The sequence below is a fragment of the Sapajus apella genome, unplaced genomic scaffold (assembly GCF_009761245.1).
Source record: "Sapajus apella isolate SASKATOON/1434 unplaced genomic scaffold, GSC_monkey_1.0 scaffold4, whole genome shotgun sequence".
In the NCBI taxonomy this organism is placed as follows: Eukaryota; Metazoa; Chordata; class Mammalia; order Primates; family Cebidae; genus Sapajus; species Sapajus apella.
Window position 1 is genome coordinate 58,613,361 of NW_022436944.1, and position 19,819 is coordinate 58,633,179.

At 40.4% G+C, this 19,819-nt stretch overlaps 1 protein-coding gene across 8 annotated transcripts in view; it reads left to right on the plus strand.

The window, feature by feature from the left end:
- Positions 1–19,819, plus strand: part of MOBP (myelin associated oligodendrocyte basic protein) — a 66,685-nt gene that overhangs the window by 9,615 nt on the left and 37,251 nt on the right. For 7 of the 8 annotated variants that reach the window (XM_032271118.1, XM_032271111.1, XM_032271093.1 and 4 more), the window contains exon 2: positions 2,041–2,120. The exons of the other annotated variant lie outside the window; for it this stretch is intronic. The gene's annotated coding sequence lies outside the window, so the exon portion shown is untranslated. The remainder of the gene's footprint in view (positions 1–2,040; positions 2,121–19,819) is intronic. 8 annotated transcript variants of the gene reach the window in all.

Genomic DNA, 19,819 nt, shown 5'->3' on the forward strand with positions numbered 1-19,819 from the left:
TTTTTTTTTTTTTTTTTGAGACGGAGTTTCGCTCTTATTACCCAGGCTGGAGTGCAATGGCGCGATCTCGGCTCACCGCAACCTCCGCCTCCTAGGTTCAGGCAATTCTCCTGCCTCAGCCTCCTGAGTCGCTGGGATTACAGGCACGCGCCACCATGCCCAGCTAATTTTTTTCTGTATTTTTAGTAGAGACGGGGTTTCACCATGTTGACCAGGATGGTCTCGATCTCTTGACCTCGTGATCCACCCGCCTCGGCCTCCCACAGTGCTGGGATTACAGGCTTGAGCCACCGCGCCCGGCCATGTTCCTTTTCTATTTTAGATATGTTTCAGTGTGCAAATACGTAAATTACTGTTGTGTTACAGTTGCCTACAGTATTCAGTACAGTAACATGCTATACAGGTTTGTAGCCTGGGGCAATAAGCTATACCACATAGTCTAGGTGTGTAGTAAGCTAAACCATCTATGATGTTTGTACAATGAAAACATTACCTAATGACTCATTTCTCAGAATTTATCTCTGTGATTAAGCAACACATGACTGTATATGTTCTAAGTGGCTCCCTACTGTCTGTTACTCTCCCTCCACGCTTCCAGATTCCTGCAGTCTTAGCATCTCCTAACTCCTACCTCTGTTTCTTCCTGTCTCTCCTTGGACTCCTTTTTCCTGGATAGAAGATTGAAAAATGTCTTCATGGAAAAACCCAGGATGAATGTGGGGTTTAACTACTTTGCTTCCTTTCCCTCAAGGATCATAGTTCTGCAATGATTGACATCCAGTGCCTAAGAATAATTCTTCCGTATATTTTTCCAGCTTTATTGTTTCAGCAGGACTTTAAATTCAACACTTGGCTGCTATATCATTACTGATCATTTTCTTTTGAGACAGTCTTGCTCTGTCACCCAGGCTAGAGTGCAGTGGTGTGATCTCTGCTCACTGCAACCTCCACCTCCCGGGTTCAAGCAATTCTTCTGCCTCAGCCTCCCTAGTAGCTGGAATTAGAGGTATGCACCACCATGCCCAGCTAATTTTTGTATTTTTAGTAGAGTTGGGTTTCACCATCTTGGCCAGGCTGGTCTCGAACTCCTGACCTTATGATCTGCCCACCTTGACCTTCCAAAGTGCTGGGATTACAGGTGTGAGCCACTGCACCCAACGCTGATCACTTTTCTAAATAGGAAAGTTTGTACACTCATAAGATTTCAATTATTCTGTCAAGCAGAGTGGAGAAAATAAACATGCTATGAGCCTTATCTGATTTTACTTAAAACTCTTACAAAGATTTATATAGTTAATTACACAAAGTTTTCAATTACATCATTCTTACTAGAATAAAAATGATCAACTAAGAGAACCTATCAAAATTACAGGGTTCCTTTGGAGGCTATCTTTGTGTCTAGAATCTTCATAATCTTATAAGACCTTTATGTTCAAATAGCCCTTCCAAGATCTGATATATATATGGAATAGGACAAAGAGTTATGAATAGTCACATAAACTTCCATATTTCACAGGAAAACAGATTGACATCCTCTGGAAGTTCTCAATTTAATGCTTTATCAAATTAGGTTTTTAAATGTAATTCACAGCACCAAAAACACATCTCTAGAGCTGTAGAAAAGGAGGAGGATATTCCTTAAGCTCCTTTCTTGGCATGATGTGAAGATTTGTATTTTTAGAGCCAGACTCTGGAATTTCATTTATCAAGTTTATAAGCAAAAATTAGGCTAATAGAGCTCAAATTTACTAGGAGAAATGAAAAAAGAGCTGCATATTTTTTACATAATGACAGTGAATTAACTGGACATATAGCATTTTTTTCTGTATAATGTTAAGGCGGTTTTTAAAAGTTTACATGTGATTTTGTGACTATTCTTTCCCCCATCCCTCAGCTGGCAGATGGCATCTAGATCAAATGTCATGACCCTCCCTAGCATTGTGAGAGTGAAGCTCCATGTGTAACCCACTTGAATTAACTGCAACCTGAGTAACCAAAACACTATATTAACCAGAGCATATCCTGTTGCTTCACTTTTAGGAAAAAAAAAGAAGCAAATGATACCAAGACAAGCTCCTAAGAGAGATCTAATCAGCAGATGTGTACGGATGAAAATACAGGTACAAATGATTTCTTACAGGCTTTTGGATCTGCATCTACATTTTTGCATAATGATGACTGGTATTCAGAATGTCACAGTAGAATGCAGAATCAGCAAAAGAATGAGTAATCAAATTTTCAGTAAGAGTTAAACACTTGTTTAGTATGTCAAGGTGGCTCACCGTATTCTAGGTTCTGGGAGTAGAAATATAAAAGAATTTTCTCTTCCTCAGAGAGACTATGACCCAAGCCACTGTGTGTTTGCATTTGACAAACCCACATACCATGCACAGTGGAACAGCCATTCTATGATAAACGTCTTCCTGCCTTTAGATTCTTGAACTCTCGGTGGGAGAGCCCTTCCATCTTTTTGTGTTAGCTGAGTCCAGCCAGTTCTCTGAGAACAAGGCTTCATCTGTTGGCCTCTCAAATAGGGACCACGTTACACTCCAGGTAGCTCCAGACTTGAGAGTGGGGTCGGTGTCCCCGTGTTGCCACTTTCAGGGCACTACGCCTTCACCCTCTAGTTAAAGCTCTGCATTTTGAAGCTTGTGCTCCATTCCTGCGCAGCCTTCACCGGGCTTCCAAGTCACACCTCCTCCTTAGCTGATGGGGTGTTGCTGGGCTGCCCACTCGCTCTCCACTTAGGTGACTTTACTATTTACTTGAATAAACTATTCACCACTCCAGTGAATTAGCCACTCTGCTCATCCATCTATTGTCTTTCTGTGACCACTGTCCATACTGGAAACTACTCCATCAACCAAACAGTGCAAAAAACATCCAGTATCTCACTCACAATCTTCCTTTCTTTTCACTTGTCATACGTATGCCATTATAACTCTTCTTTCACTAGGCGCTTCTAGTTGACTTGCCCTTTCATCTCCCATTCATTTGCCTATCCATTCATCTAACACCTTTTTCTACCTTCTGTTTTCTTTGTATTACTGATAGATTCTAAGATCCATTACTTCAGTTCAACTCTTGCAAATTGTCCAGCAATTTCCACCCCGATGAACCCGTCTATCTTCTCTATGTCTACACCCAGGTTGCTAAGAAAAACTGAAGAAAAACAGAATGGAGCAGATTTGTATTTCTGCAAATTAATGGTCAGTGACCTCAACTAGAATCTCAAAAGTGACCGGTCTCCTAGTTTCTACAAAATCTCTTTTAAACCTATCCTATTCCTCTCACGTCTCCAACGCTCTTATTCTCAGCATTTTTCCATTTCACTGGAAAAATGGAAACCATTAGATGGAGACTTCATATAGTCAAAAGTTTTTTGTCTTCTAACAAAGGCCAACCGTTTTGCATGTGCTCTGCACTCTAGCTCCTCAGGTTTTTCTCAAGAATATTAATTATTTCTTCTCTTTCTGATTTTATTTCAATTTCTTCCTTTCTACTTCCTATTAGCACCTATGCATGCTCCAATTTGTCTCATTACTACAAAAGTCTCAACAAACCAGTCAAACATCTCCTTCTGCCCCACAAGGGACCCTTTGCAAACCACATGCTTCTGTAGCTACTAGCGTCTCTCCCACTGTTCTCAACTCTCTGGGCTGAGTTGCCTATAGTTTCTTTTTCTATCTTTAGCCGCTATTCCCTCCATAAACCCTCAAATTCAGCTTCTGTTTCAGCCACTCCATGGAATCAACTCTTGCTAAAGTCACCAGTTATTTTTATACCACTTAATCAAATGTACTCTTGTAGTCCTCATATCATGCCACCTCTCAGAATCATTCTACAAATTGACTATTCTGTCTTTTGAAATACTCTTTCCCCTTGATTCTCATGGTGTCACATGATCCTAGTTTCTCTTTTACCTCATTCAGCCACCAAGGCAATCCCATCTACTCTCATGGCTTTAGTTGCCACCTATACTCCAGTGACTTTCAAATTCTATCTCGAGCAAACTTCTCTTCTGAACTATTCACATGACATCTTCATCTAGAAGCCTTCAAACACCTCAGCTTGGATGCATTAAAAGTGAACTCATGCTTCTGTTTACCCCCCAAACTTTGTCTTTCTCCAGCAGATACTTTCAACACCCATCTAGTTGCTCAAACGACATACCTGGATATACCCTTGATTCCTCCTCATTACCACTTCTTATGTGCAATGAATTACCAAGTCTTAATTCTACTCTTGGAGTATTTTGTCACTAACATCAATATTCACATGGCTTCCTGGAATGGGCTTTGCCCATGGAAACTATTTTCCTCAAAGCTGTGGAGGTGAGCTTACAAAAATGCACCTCTGATTATGACACATTTCTACTTAATATATTTCAGTGTATTCAGGATTTCCCTCCCTTCTAGTATTTTTTTGATCTACCAAGCATGTCAATTCACACCTCAGCCTCTGGTTTCCTCTCCAGCCCATCCTGCTCCATCCACTCTCCTTTTTATATTCATTGTTACAGTCGAACTGGCTTTTTTCTAAGTCCTCAGATGTACCCCCCCAACCCCAACTCAGAGTCTTCTGTCTCAAACACTCTAGGCCTGCTCCTCTCTCTGCTGCAATAACATTGACTCACTCTTCAGCTCCTATCCTCCAAGAAACCTTCCCTGACCTTTTATCCTAGTTAAGATCCTCATCTATATGGACTCATTACCAGCTGCGCTTTTCCTTGAAGGCACTGGTCACAACTCTAATCAAACAAGTACTTCTAAAGATGACACTTGCTTAATGTGCGTCCTCCTTGCTAGGATGTGCACTCCCTGAGGTCAGGGTCTTTGTTCATTGCCATATGGTCGGGGCTAACACTGTTTGGCTCATCATATATGCTCAGTGACTGCTTTTTTGAATGGATGAATGGTTTTAATACAACATGGAAAATATAAAGATGGAGGCGGAGAGATTGCAAAATGAAACAGAGATAAGTGGCGTTTCACTTAGCCAAGGAAGTCGACTAGTGTAATTGCCATTGTGTGACCCAGATGATGGTCTTGGACACAAAATCCGGGGATACAGTGGTCAGCGATGTAGTGCTTATTTCAGCTTCTGTCTCTGGCTTGGCCTCTTCTCTGTCTCTCCAAGAAGAGGTCTGTCTTTCCAACCCCTGGAAAACCCAAAGCAGCTTGGTAAGCTATCACTGTTCACTAGTTGTAGGTGGAGCAATAAATTAGCCCATCAGGTAATCTAAGTTCTCTTCTTAACTCCGCTGCTATGACCAAAGATCATTTAGGTTTTTCTGTAAAACAATACAATTAGGGGCCGGGCATGGTGGCTCACGCCTGTAATCCCAGCACGTTGGAAGATCCAGGTGGGCAGATCACGAGGTCAAGAAATCGAGCCCATCCTGGCTGACATGGTGAAACCCCACCTCTAGTAAAATACTAAAATTCAGGCACGGTGGTGCATGCCTGTAGTCCCAGCTACTAGGGAGGCTGAGGCAGGGGAATCACTTGAACCTGGGAGGCAGAGGTTGCAGTGAGCCGAGATCACGCCACTGCATTCCAGCCTGGTGACAGAACGAGACTCTGTCTCAAAAACAAAAAACAAACAAACAAAAAAACCCACAATAATATGATTCGGGAGATTAGTTATCTTCTCCATAGTTCAGGAAAGAACTATAAGAGGATTTGTTTAACCTACATATATGTACATTCGAAATCCCACCATTTTCATAGGGGGAAACATATCATCCTTATTTCTCTATTTCTTACATGACAAACACTGGATTAAGAAAGCCAAATAATTGTAAAACTTAGTACTCTTTGAAATTATAATACTTTCTATGGAGAGACCATTTTATGCTAAAACGTTAATTTTTAAAGTACCAATTCCTACATAACATCCCAGGGGACAGAAGCACCTGGGGATTTTTAAGGCACTTTCAATTCAATCCGTGTCAGCGTTCATTCATTGAGTGGATGGTGCAATAGAACCCTGAGGATTCAGACAGAAACTCTGTCCTCAAAGAGCTCACGCTGAGATCACAGACATATAGCTATGTTATGATACTGTATTCCACAAATAGAAGTATGTACAAGTTATAAAGATGGCCCAGAGAAGGACAAATCATTTTGAAAGATCAAATCCTGATGAGGCAAGACCTCAGCTGGGTTGTTAAGGATGGAGAAAGGCATTCCAGGGAAAGGAAATAAATACTCAAAAGTACATCTTCTGATCACAGGATAATGCTTCTGGCCTGTACCAGCAAGAAGTGGTGTGGGAGGTGAAGGACAGAGACCAAACCATGAGGGGTCTATGTGCCATATTAATTGAGAAGCAAGGACTTGGTTCTGTAACTCAGGTGACACTTGAAGTTTTCGAGTAGGGACAGATGTAGTCAATTTTGCATCATCTCTGTGGCAATGTGGAGGATAGCTAAGGGAAAAGTGAGTCTAGAGTCAGGGCTGGCCGGCAAATAAACGGAGAGACCAGCTGGACGCGCCTGTCCACTCAGCCTGTAGAAAATTGTAGGAATACTCATCCACATAAAATTCCAGGGTAAATTTGAGTGTCCATAAACTAAAACCATGTACTGTATAATTTTAGACACAAGAAACTGAAGGATATCATGTTATTTATATAACATTTAGAAAGCTACTGTACTTCTTGAATGTTTATCTGTCCCCGCTATAATAAGTGAAGGTTTTACTCTTGAAATAGTTGCTAAATAAATTATCTGTGTGCTAAAGATAATAACCTTAGGTCACACACCTTTTCCTTTCCCTTAGAATAGCTGGAGGCAGGTAGAGTTTGTTCATCAGAAAGGACTTTTGCACAACTTTATGAGACAGCTGCAGGTGGGCAGTGTGGTTCTTGGACCACCTTAGTTTGTCCTTGCTGCCTAAAACAAAGCAAAATAATGAGGGCACTTAACATGGCTTTATTTTGTGTCCTTGCATGGGCCTTCAAAATAATTAGGACCCTCTTATTCCTTTATTTTTTCATAGTCTTGGCAGATCCCCACATCAGTATTAGATTTTGGCATCTTGCTGCTTTCTGTCGAAAAGCACCCAGATTCCAAATAAATATGTGTATGAAATTTTCCATTACCTGGCACTGGATTGTCACCCACAATCTGTTCAATATTCATTGTCCTAATTTGTAAACATAATCATTGTCATGGAGACAAATGGATAAACAAGGACAGATAATGACATCCTTAGAGACAGCATGTAGTCATTACAACCAACCTTCGGGTTCTACCTTTTTGTGTTTTTGCTGCTGTGGACTGATGAACACAGAAACCGTTGTCTTGTACTGTGTAAATCTACACTCAGAGGAAAGGGTCAGCCTCTGGCCTGAGAGGATTAGCAAGGTTTTAGAGATTACTAAAGGTCTCTGAGGGAGCTGGGGAATGTGGAATACAATTACTCTTCAGGAAACGTTGACAATTTTTATCACAGATAAGGAGTTGGGGCTGAGCAGTTTTGGAAGGCTGTGGTTAGGCATATGTGAAAACCTGGACCAGGAATGGAATCTCTGGACCCCCAGTTATTATTCCAAAGTAGCTGTTGCAGAAGCACTCGTGTGCACGCCTCGCTTGCAGGGAGTCGTAGGCTCCTTCTGCCAGCCGGGGGCTCCCTGGCCTGTGAGCATTCCTCGCACCAAGCGCAAGTCCAATCAATGGTGGTTGAATGGACCCACCTCCCTCGCCAGTGCCTCTGATTGGCTGCTTTCCCCACCCTCTGCCTGACGTCATTTCTTCCTGTTTCTGAGGACCAATCGGGATGGATACAAACAACGCTTCCTTGCTGTCCTTTGCCTTTCTCTGAATACTTCCTAGTTAAGAATATTTGTAATATGATTGCTAGCTATAAAATATACCTCTTTTTCTATTATTTCCCTATTTGTCTACTTTTTTTTTTTGATTGATAGTTTGTTCTTAATGTAAACATCCTGGTTACTAAAACTATATATTCGTATGATGGTATATTTTCTTCTCTACAATCACTGGTCTTTTAACTTGTAACTTCAAGTTGTATAAAATATACAACTTTTTATTCTATAAAGTATTATAGAATAGTTGTATAATATGTATATTTGTATAATAATAGTTGTATAATAATAGTTGTGTAAAATATACAACTTTTTATTCTATAATGTAGTCTTTATGATTTGCTTTTTTCCTGTTCATGTTTGCTGTGTTAGAAGGAGCATGGTGTCAGGGTTAGGAATACATTCTAGTTTATCTTGGTTGAGCTCCTGGGACTCCATTTACTAACTCTGTGGTCTTTGTTGAGTTATCTGACTTCTCTGAATCTCTCATTTGCAAAACAGGGCTATTATGAGGTTATGGGGATGAAATGAGTTAAATACACAAAGCCCTTGAACAGTGCCTGGTTTGTATCTCATTCCACTTGTTTGCTATTATAATTTTTTTCTAGGATGTTTGTTCTAATTTCATCTTGTCTTTATTTAGGGTAATTTCCCAACTATATTAAATAAAATACAATAAATAAAAATGCCCCTTCTGTTGTGATCCATGCTACTATACATATGTGTAGTATATGTGTAGTGTATAGTGTGGAAGTACATACCATACTTACAGCTTGCCCTCCGAAGTGGCTCTTCACCAGCTGTGTGTGAGAGTTCCTGTTTGTCTATGGACTCTCTTCATGTCAGGCTATTTAACTTTTACCCATCTGATTCTTGTAGAATAGTATCAATTGTTATATCTGTGTCTTTTTGATAATTGATGAGTTTGAATGTATTTTCATATGCTTATGGATCATCTGTGACTTCCTTCTCTGTAAATTGCCTTTTCACATGATTTGCCAAATTTTCTTTTGGGTTTTTTTTTCTTAATGATTTGTGGGAGTTCTTTAAAGATTTTGGATAGGAATTCTTTGTATACGATATGTGTTACATTCTCCTAGTTTTGCTTAACTTTTGACTATGTTTATTGTGTCTTTTGATGTACAGTAGTTTTTTTTTAATTTTTTTTTTTTTTTTTTTTGAGATGGAGTCTAGCTTTGCGACCCAGGCTAGAGTGCAGTGGTGTGATCACAGCTCACTGCAACCTCCAACTTCCAGGCTCAAGGGATCTTTTCATCTCAGTCTTCTGAGTAGCTGGACTACAGGCATGTGACATCATGGCCGGCTAATTAAAAAAAAATTGTAGGGATAGTCTTGCTATGATGCTCAGGCTGGTCTCAAACTCCAGCCTGAGCCTCAACTGATTCTGCCTCAGCTTCCCAAAGTACTGGGATTACAGGCATGAGTTACCATGCCCAGCTGGTAGTTTTAAATTTTGATGTAATCATATTTCCTTGCAAGTTAATTTTATAAACATTATTTGTTGATAAAAATCAACAAATTTGTTGAAGAATTCATCTGCCCCCTACCTATTTATAATAACATCCCTATCATATATCAAGTTCTCTTGTTAATATGAATGTGTTTCTGAATTCTATTTTTGACCCCACTGTTTCACTTGTCTATTTCTGGGCAATGCCACACTATTTTAATTACTATTGCTTAGTAATGTGTTTGGATATCTGGTGTGAAAAGTCCTGCCATTTTTTTCAGACTTTTCTTAGTCCTTTGATTCTTGGTGCTTTGCTCTTCCATCCAATCAGATTATCATGTACCACAAAAGACCACTGGTGATTTTAGTAGGAAATGCATGAAGTTATGAATTCACTTTGGAAAATTTTACATCTTTATGATAAATATTTTTTCTATCTATGGATAATTTTTCCTTCTATTTATTGACACATGCTTATACTTTCACTGAAGTTTTGATTTTTTTTCTCAAAACAATCCATACATTTTAGTTTTTGATTTATTTATAGGTATTTCAGGATTCTTGTTGCTATTGTGAATAAATTTTTTTTCAGTTATTATTTTTTCCATACTCCCTGTCTCCCTGGGTGTTCTCATATGTTCCCTTGGCTGTAAATCTCATTTGTATGTCAAATACAATTCAAATGATTTCTGCCCCTCTCTCTTGAGATTTCTCAATCCTCATGACCAATCATTCCCTTTTACAGACACTTGGAGGTTTCAGACATATCTCAGACTGAACGTGTCTAAGATTGAACTCTTGATTCTTCTCTTCTCCCATCCTTAAATCATTCCCCCACCTTAGAAAAATAATTGGTCATCTACCTAACTTCTCTTGGAGACATCCTGGATGTCTGTGCTTCCTTGCTGACATTCAGTGTGACTTCATGTCCTATTCATTGTTAGGTTTCTTTTCTCATTCATGCTGTACCCTGACCTTCCCAAGACCAGTCTATTAGGTGGCATCATCAGCACTTAGACCTTTAGAAGCATCTCAGGCTTAACCTGTTTGGAACATAGTAGGTGCTCAATTAATATTTGTTGAATACATAAATGTCCAAAACTGTACTCTTAACTTTTCCCCTCAGCCTTCTCCACCTCAGTAAATTGCTTCGTTGGGCACTGCCTAAGTCGTAGGTCTGACAGTCATCCTTACCTTATCCTTTCCAACAAATTGCACATTCAGTCTGTCCTCATGTTCTATTAATTTTGCCTCTAAAATCCACCTCCATTGCCAATGCCCTCGTTAAAGTCTCTTTTCCAGATTCCACTCCTGCTTACTTCCAATCTATGTTGCAAGGAGCTTGAGTGTTCTTCATGGAACCTAAATATGAAGATTTATCTCCTTTAGTCAAGACCTTTCAACACCTTCATATGTCTCCCATTCCTTAGCTCACCTGCCTGGTCTTGCTTATGCCTTGCCCTAACCTCGATGTTCCCTATCTGACTGTGCTCCGGCCACCCTGTTCTCTGGTTTCTTGGGCACATCAAGTCTCAAGGCCTCTTTCTGGAACTGTTTTCTCCCTCATGTATGGATGGCTCCCCTGTATCTTTTTGATCTCAAGTTAATTGCATTTCTTCAGGAATCCTTCCTTAGCCCTCCAATCTAAATTTGTCTCATTGCTATGTTGTTTCCTGCCACCCAGTTCCTTCGTTTTAGAGCCTTAATCACATTTCTGTTGTACATTGGATATACTACTCATGGGGTAAAAGGTCTGTTAATGTCTTCTTCTCTGTACCCTAAGCTCTGTGAGCATAGGGAGCTTCTTTGTCTTGTTCATTACTTAAATGTACTCAATAAATCTTCAAATGGATGACTGTTAGTATTGTATTTGGCTGCATCTACCTTCAGTCATCTTATGTGTATGTTCTTTGCACATATAGCCTGATGTCATCTGCCTTTCTGCCTTTCCTGTCAGTGGGGTCTATTGTGCTCATAAATAAGTTGTCTCAGCAGCTCCTATCTACTGTTCAGAGGATCCTTGTCAGCCTTAAAATTAGCACCAAGAATTGCTCTCCAGGGTACTAATATCTCACCTATTCAAGGCAGGATCTGGGTGTACGGTTCTCCCCCTGGCTTCTGGCCCAGCCCCTGGTGAGGGTGCTACCTCTGGAGGTGTCTGAGGGTAACAGAGGGAGCTGTAGGTTCTCTCTAGCTGATTTCCACATTAACTCTTAACTGGCTTCAGCTGGGATGGCTGGCCACCCCAAGTTTCTGCCATATAATTAATGACCTAGCTTACTGCTGCTTTTAGTTTATATTAATAGAGGTATTTTCTTATGTCAGTACAGCTTCTTCATAAGTATCTTTAAAAATGGATAGCTAATATTCAGTTGGTCTTCAAATGACTACCTAATATTTCTTTAATTAACTAATTATAGGAATATTAACAAATAACAAATCCTTACTGCTTACATTGTATTTGCATATTTTACAACTATGCAGGATCTCCCCACTCATCTTCTCTTCTTTAATAAGTTAGGCTGGCTTTAAGAAAGATACAGAATAACGAGTGCTTCACTTTTTCTGTTTTGGTAATTTCTTTACCACTCCTGTTTCTGGAGAATATGCAGAAATTAAGTTTGGGATTCTCTTACTATTCTCCCCCTGTCCTCATCGGTAAGTAAAATTCCACTTACAATTTTCCATTCATATTATTACTTTCTTACTGAAAATATACTTTATTTTTGTTTCTCTTCATAGAATGAAAGGTTAAGAAATTTTATTGCTCTCAAGGACATTGATATTTAGAGAGTAAATATTAAATTGTGAAATGGAGGCAAGGTTTATAAAAAACTCATTGAAGATTTATAAATATTTTAAGACTTAAAGTTAATTCTTCATGCTTTGAAATAATTCAGTATTTTAAATGTTGACACTTCATCTTGTTCTTAAAACCAATTTATGAAAATTGTAATTCCAAGTTACTTCCATCTCTTTCTTGCAATTTTTTCATGTTTTTGAGACAGAGTCCCCCTTTGTAGCCCAGGCTGTAGTGCAGTGACGTGATCTCAACTCACTGCCACCTCTGCCTTCTGGGCTCAAACAATTCTCATGCCTCAAGCTCCCAAGTAGCTGGGATTACAGGCGCGCACCACCATGCGTGGCTAATTCTTGTACTTTTAGTAGCGATGGGTTTCACCATGTTGGCCAGACTGATCTTGAATGCCTGACCTCTGTTGATCTGCCCACCTCAGCCTCCTGAAGCGCTAGGATTACAAGTGTGAGCCACTGCACTCGGCCTTTTCCTCAGTTTTTTTTTTTTCTAATCAATTGAAGGCATGGGTGGGGGGATGGTGCGGATTTTGAGAAATTGCAGCCATGTACTAGAAAGAATTAGGATACGTAAAGGAAAGGGAAGGCTTAGGAGAAACACGACCTCATTTGCTCAAGTCTTCTCTACTCTGTGAATTTCTGGGGGGATTCTGTGTCCTGTGGAGAGCATACTTAGGTCATTCAAGCAAACTCTTCCATTCTGTTCCTTAAAATGGGAACAAAGAATGAGGCTTGGGATAGGTAATTTATTATAACTGTCTTCACCTCTCTCTAATGTCAGGCATGTCACAGTGATGTCATCCTCTGGACTGTGAGTGACCAGTTGATGATATCACTGAGGCCCCGTCTCCCCTGCATGGACAGGGTGGTACAGATTATAACAGACAATTGATCTCACCAGTCACTTGTAAGTTGTGCTGATTCTTATTTGCTTACCTTCTCTGGGCCTCAGTTTCTTCGTCTGTAAAATAAGGATACATGTATTCTACCTCCTAGGATTATTACCAGGGTTAAATAGATTAATAAATGTCATGAGCTTGGAATAGTGCCCGACTCACAGGGAGCTCTCAATCAATAGCACTATTATTTGCTGTTGTTAATAACTTATACTTCTCAATGGATGTGATTTAGCAAATAGTAAAATAACATATTTTTGGTTTTTGTAATCCTTAATTTCACATGGTCTGGCAGCTCACATACCAAGAATCAAGCCAGACAACTCAGATCATCGAGCTTCCTCTATGGTGTAAATGCACGTCCTTTCTGCAAAGAGAGCTGAGCCCCAGGTTTGGTGCCTGGAGGTGAAAATAGGATATGCTAGAGGCTGAGTCTTTGCCAGACTGAAGGAGAAAGCAGAAAGAAGAATCTTTCTAGCCCAAAGAAGAGCGGGAAAGCAGAGAGAAAGAGAGAGAGGAAGCTAAGGAGACAGACGTTTGTTTTCTCTTTTGTCTAGGTGAAACCTCGATACCCTGGTGGGGGATGTGGTATGGTGTGGTAGAATCATCCAGATAGGTCTGAAGTTGTTGGTGTGTGTATGAGGGGCAGTGACACACTTTACCAGGAACAGTGTAGTGGGGGCACTGCAAGCCTCTGGAAAAGGCTGCCCTCAGCCTCATCCAGCATGACTATGAGTGACTGCACAGCTTTGGCTGGGAGGCTGTCTAAGCCAATGGCCCAGAATAATGCTCTTGTTTCTCCACTTATAACGCATGGAAACCAAACATTTCCTCAAATAGATGTGAAGGAGCTGGGAGGACAGCTGGACCAGAATAGGAGGTTACTGAGTCAGGAGCCTGGTGATCAGTGGCTTTGGTTGGATCAAGTGGTCAGTAGCAATGTGTGTCATTTATGCTAAAAGGCGGGTGAGACCAGATGAGGCGTCCCACGGCAGAGCCCAGCAGAGAAGGACACCACCCAGACAGCCACCCCTTCCTTCACTGCCATGAAGATACTCAGCTTTCTCATACCCTTATCCACCTTGAGAAGGAAGAGAGGGAGGTGAGAAATAGTCGTGTTAGGGAACTGAACTCTGACTACAAAGTAAGAAGGGACGGTCTCAACTAAAAGTGATCAAGGCACTATAAATTTAGAGTTTTGGTTGCTCTCTCTGTTCCACATTCTTTCTCAGCCAATATTCATCATGGGATGGGCTTGTAATATCACATGAATTCTACAATTACAGAGAAATAAAAAAGTTTTTTTTTTTTTTTAAGTAAAATCAATCTCAATTTGAATAAATTTGAAATTTGTTGCATTCTTTATTAACCTGAAGTTCTCTTCTTCAGTATATATTAAACATTTCATTCCTTAATTCACATAATAGATCTGGAGCCTGATCATTATTTTCCTGTGGAGTTTTGATGGGTAAAGCCAGCGTGTTGGTCTCACATAGGGTTCAGGTCCTGGTGGATAGTGAAGGTAGAAGCTTGTCTCATACTCTTCCCATGTTGAGTTCTTCATACCAAGAGAAGAGCAGACCCTTGCTTATGGTTCTGAGGGAGTTGAGTGAAAGAACTGAAAAACTATTCTGCTATCAAAATAGAGACCTACATCTACCCTTCATTCTGCCAACTCTATACCCATTTACATGTCTGATTTCCTGTGATGCCGTGCAGATATGAAGGGGATGTGGGCTGCAGTGTGTCAGCTTACCACTTGCATTGTCTTTCCTTTCCAGAGGATGCCCAGAACTGAGGGCCACCTGCGGCTTTCATGACACGATTATGCCACATCCCACTGCTTTCTCAGAAAAGATGATAGAAAGAAAGGAGGAAGGATGGGAAGAAGGGCAAAAAATCCACTTTGTACTCATGATTTTAATTTCTACTTCCAGCCTCTTTAGGGAATGGCAAGGCTGTGACACTGGTGGTTACATAGATCTTAATGCCATCTCTAGGACGTGTAGTGAAATGTGTATGTAGTGATTAAAGCTTGCTAATTAATTTGCACAAATTAGAAAAAGGTACAGTGTATTTTTTCCCCTAAAGAGCCCAGTTTTAGAACTTTCAAGGTTAGTTAGGTCCTTTCCTCTGTTGAGCAGACATTTTTACCTGAACCCGAGCAGAGTCCCCGATGAAACACGGGGCTGCTAGAGAGCATCTGGGGACAGGGAGTGAGAGGCTAAGGGCTCTGCCGCTGTTGTGAAGGACACCCTTTGTTCATTCCCTCATTTTTAATCAAACATCCTCTGAACACCCGTTTTGAATCAGGCACTGAATGAGGCTTATGGACAACAAATTGAAGGAGACAGTGAAACAGTAAGGGTAGCACTGAAGTTTCTAGATGCTTCCCTAGAATTATTCACAGGACACAAAGGAAGGAGGCATGATCATTACTCTCTGGGGGAAGGGAAAGATCTGGAAAGGCTCCACAAGGAGTGTCGTGACTTTGAGCTGAACCTTAAGGCAATGGAGGTATTTGCTGTGCAATTGTTGAGTGGTAAAAGACAGAGGAAGGCGCCCTATGGACAAGTTCCAAAGGCTTGAGATAATCTTGTCTCTTAGGGGCTAGGAATGATTGGGTTGGGCTGAATGCACTTACCAGAGGAGGGTTCCTTCTTGAATTAAATGCCTTGTTATTAAAGAAAGATCATCTTCCCATAGACGTTTTGCCTACCTTTTATTGACTAGAATGTGGTCATATGGGGGAGTTGTATAGACTAAACCAGGCATATAGCACGGCCAAACAAAATCAAGGTTTGTTACTGAATAAGGGGAGAGTGGATATTAGGCACTCTACGAGTCATATTAACCATTAGGAGTTTGCTATTTTAAAATTATTATTGTATGATGTTGTGGATTTTACTTAAATTCTTCTGGCCTCAATTTCCTCATCTGTAAAATGGAGATAGTAGGAACTACCTGGAGGGTTGTTTTGGGGAATCACAAATGTTAGTATAAAGTATATGGAGCATCCTAGGTGCTCAGTAAATGGCGGAGAGGTTTTTGTTCTCCTTTCTTTGGATCCTTCCATTAGCTTTCTTCTCCTTCTTTGAATGCTTGCTTCACTTTTCTCTTCTCTTTAGTTTTAGATTATATGGAAACATCTGGAAAGCCTGGAAAGATTATCTTTTACAATTTCAAATTTGGTTATTTTTTTCTTCATCCTGTCAGAGAGCTCATAATCATCTTTGCTTGCAATTAGGTGGTATGCTTTGTGAAAACGTCATGTGGTGTTTGTAATTTGTTTTTAGCCAGTAAAGTAAATAAAGATGTGATTAATGCTTAAGTATCATCAGAGATAGAGTGTGTCTAAAAAATTCAGTAGAATTAGACAGGTCATTTGAATGAATTCTCATCAGCGAAAGGAAAATAGAATTTATTAAGCAAGTTATTTACATTAGTTACAGTGCTAGGTTCATTTTTTATTTATTTCATTTCATATTTCAAAGGCCCCCTGAATTAAGTATTATTACTGTTACAGGAACCGAGTGTACCAGTTAGGAACGTATTTGGTTAATTGTAGCTGACATAATAGTGGTTTACACAAGGCGAAAGTTTGTCTCTCATGTAAAAGGTGTTCAGAGTTCAAGAGTCAAGGCCTGAAGCAGCAAACTCCACAGTCCTCCAGGATTCAGGCTCCTCCAGTCTTTTTCTCTACCACCTCACAGGAAGTGGCTTCACCTGTGAGGTTGAGCTGTGGTCCAAGATTGCTGCTGCACCCAGGAGTAAACTACTAGACTACAGTTTGTGCACATTTTTGTCCTCACTAGATAATCCCAAATTGCTTCCAGAAATGCACGGTCTGCAAACATACATAGAACAAGGTCATAAAGCTAATTTGTACAACTGCTGGAGCCACTGTCATAGTGACTGCTTTCTCTAACTGTGTTAAAACTAGAAGTCAATGTAACAAAAATAACTCCATACATTTGGGAATTTTACAACAGATTTTGTAAGAACTGATGAATCCAAGAAGAAGAACTCATCCATAATTAAAATGAAGATTAACATTTTATATTAAAATTTGTGTTATGCAGCTAAAGTTGTACAGTGGAAAAGGTTATAGTCACATATGAGGCATTTGACTCAATAAGAAAGAAAAAGCAAGAAGACAAAGATAAAGAAAATGGAAGAAAAAAACTATAGGCCAGGCACAGTGGCTTACACCTATAATCCTAGCACTTTGGGAGTCTGAGGAGGGAGGATCACTTGAGCCCAGGGAGATCCTGTCTCTACAGAGCAAAAAAAAAAAAGCTGGGTGTAGTGGCACGGACCTGTAGTCCCAGCTACTTGAGAGGCTGGGCCAGGAGGACTGCTTGAGCCCAGGTGATTGAGGCAGCAGTAAGCTGTGATTGCACCACTGCACTCTAGAATGGGCTACAGAGTGAGACTTTGTCTCAAAAAGAAAAAAACAAAGAAAAGAAAAAAGAAAAAAAGAAGTTATAAGTGCATACAGAAATGAATAAACTACGGGAAAAAAGAACAAAGACAAGAAAACAATTTCCTTACTTTTGAAAAAAGTAATGAAGTAGATAACTTCTGACAAGAGTACTCAAGAAAAATGAGAGAAGATACAAATACAGAATATAAACTATAAAGGGGATTATAATTACAGATTTTACTACAGATTCTAAAAACTGTAAGAGAACACTACAGATAATATGAACTTGAAAAGTGAATGATTTTTTTCAACAACATAAATTTGAACAATGTGTAAGGTGTGGTCCCACTTTTTATTAACTATATATTTACATGTAAATATTCTCAAAGGAAAAAAGTTAACATATTTTACAAGTGGCTAACCATGGGTAAGCATTTAGGAATTTGTATTATTTTCTTTTTCTTTCTTTTTGTTTTTTGAGACTGAGTCTCACTGTGTTGCCCAGGCTGGAGTGCAGTGGCACAGTCTTGGCTCACTGCAAACTCTGCCTCCCAGATTCAAGCGATTCTTTTGCCTCAGCCTCCCAAGTACCTGGCACCTGGGATTACAGGTGCCCATCACCACGCCCAGCTAATTTGTATTTATTTATCTATTTTTGAGATGGAGTTTTGCTCTTGTTGCCCAGGCTGGACTGCAGTGATGTGATCTCGGCTCACCACAACCTCTGCCTCCCAGGTTCAAGGGATTCTCCTGCCTCATCCTCCCGAGTAGCTGGGATTACAGGAATGCACCTGTAATTAGCTGGCTAATTTTGTGTTTTAAGTAGAGATGGGTTTCTCCATGTTGGTCAGGCTGGTCTCGAACTCTCAACCTCAGGTGATTTGCCCTCCTTGGCGTCCCAAATTGCTGGGATTACAGGCGCGAGCCACCGCACCCAACCTGGTTAACTTTCATATTTTTAGTAGAGACAGGGGTTTCAACCGTGTTGACCAAGCTGGTCTCAAACCCCTGACCTCAAGTGATCTGCCTGCCTTGGCCTCTCAAAGGGCTGGGATTACAGGTATGAGCCACAGCACTGGGTGTATTATTTTCATCCATCCGAGTTTTCTAAGTTTCAGCAGTGAACATATATTTTTAAATCCACTAACGGACTGGAGGCGACGAGCTGCAGAAGTGTCTGTGGGTCGCATTCCCTCAGGGCCCATCCCAGCTTACTACTAGTCCCCGACAGGGACCCTTCTGGCTACAGAAGGGTCTTTATTGTTGGGAAGGCTCCAAACTCCATTCTCTACCTTTCTCTTCTGGAGTGATTTGTTTCCCCAACTTTCAGTCTTTTTCACCCTAGGACATAGACCCATGGATTTCTGAGCCTCATCCCACCCCTGGGTTCATCTCTAGTCCCCCGAAGTCTAGTTTGGCCCTGGAACCTGGACTCCTATTTCTTGGGAGGAGGGTTGAGTCTTTAAGAAGCACAAAGCAGTGTTGGACCTGGTCACACAGATAGGTATTCAAATCCCTTGCTGTCTCTTACTGGCTTATGGACTTAGTCATGTTCCTTAGACTCTCCATCTTTAGTTTGTTGATAACACCATGTTATAAAATGAGATAAAGTATGCAAAACAACCATACACAATGGTGCTCAGTAAATTGTTACTTCTTGCTGTATTTGCTTTATTAAAGGAAAAACTTTTAATAAGACAAATTCAATTTAACAGAGTTTAATTCAGCAAAGAACAATTCACAGATCAGACGGTCCCCAGAACCAGAATAGGTTCAGAAGGACTCCAGGGCTGCCACACAGTCAGAAAACACTGATAGACAGAGAAAGGAAAGTGACAAATAGAAACCGGAAGTGAGGTGCAGAAACAGCTGGACTGGTTACAGCTGGAACTTTCCTTATTTGAACACAGTTGGCTGTGATTCGCCAAAGCTCTGTCATTGGCCAAAGCTCTGTGATTGGTATAAGACTGGGTTACAATGTACACACCCAGTTAGGTTACAGTTTACTATGTACAAATAAACCATTAGGTGAAACTTAAAATATGTAAGGATGTGGCTTTAGGCTAAAATTAATTTAACAGCCTGTATTTCCAAGGAATTTACTAGCAATGCTGGTGCGTTAGGAAACGATGCCTCTTGTTTAGCATGTGGGGCTTAGTGGTTTAAAATTGGAGGGTGGCATGGGGCCAACAGTTGGGGGAGGCAGTATATAGAACCATTTAACCAGGTATCCCAACACCAGGGAAAAGAGGAGCCTAGTCTTTTCAAAAATATAAACATTTTACTAAAGGAGGGAGAAAATATTACTTTGAAAGTAAGATGCATTTTCAGGTGGTTGTGCTAGGAATGGCGGGGTTCTTCCAGGGAAGAGAATTGCTT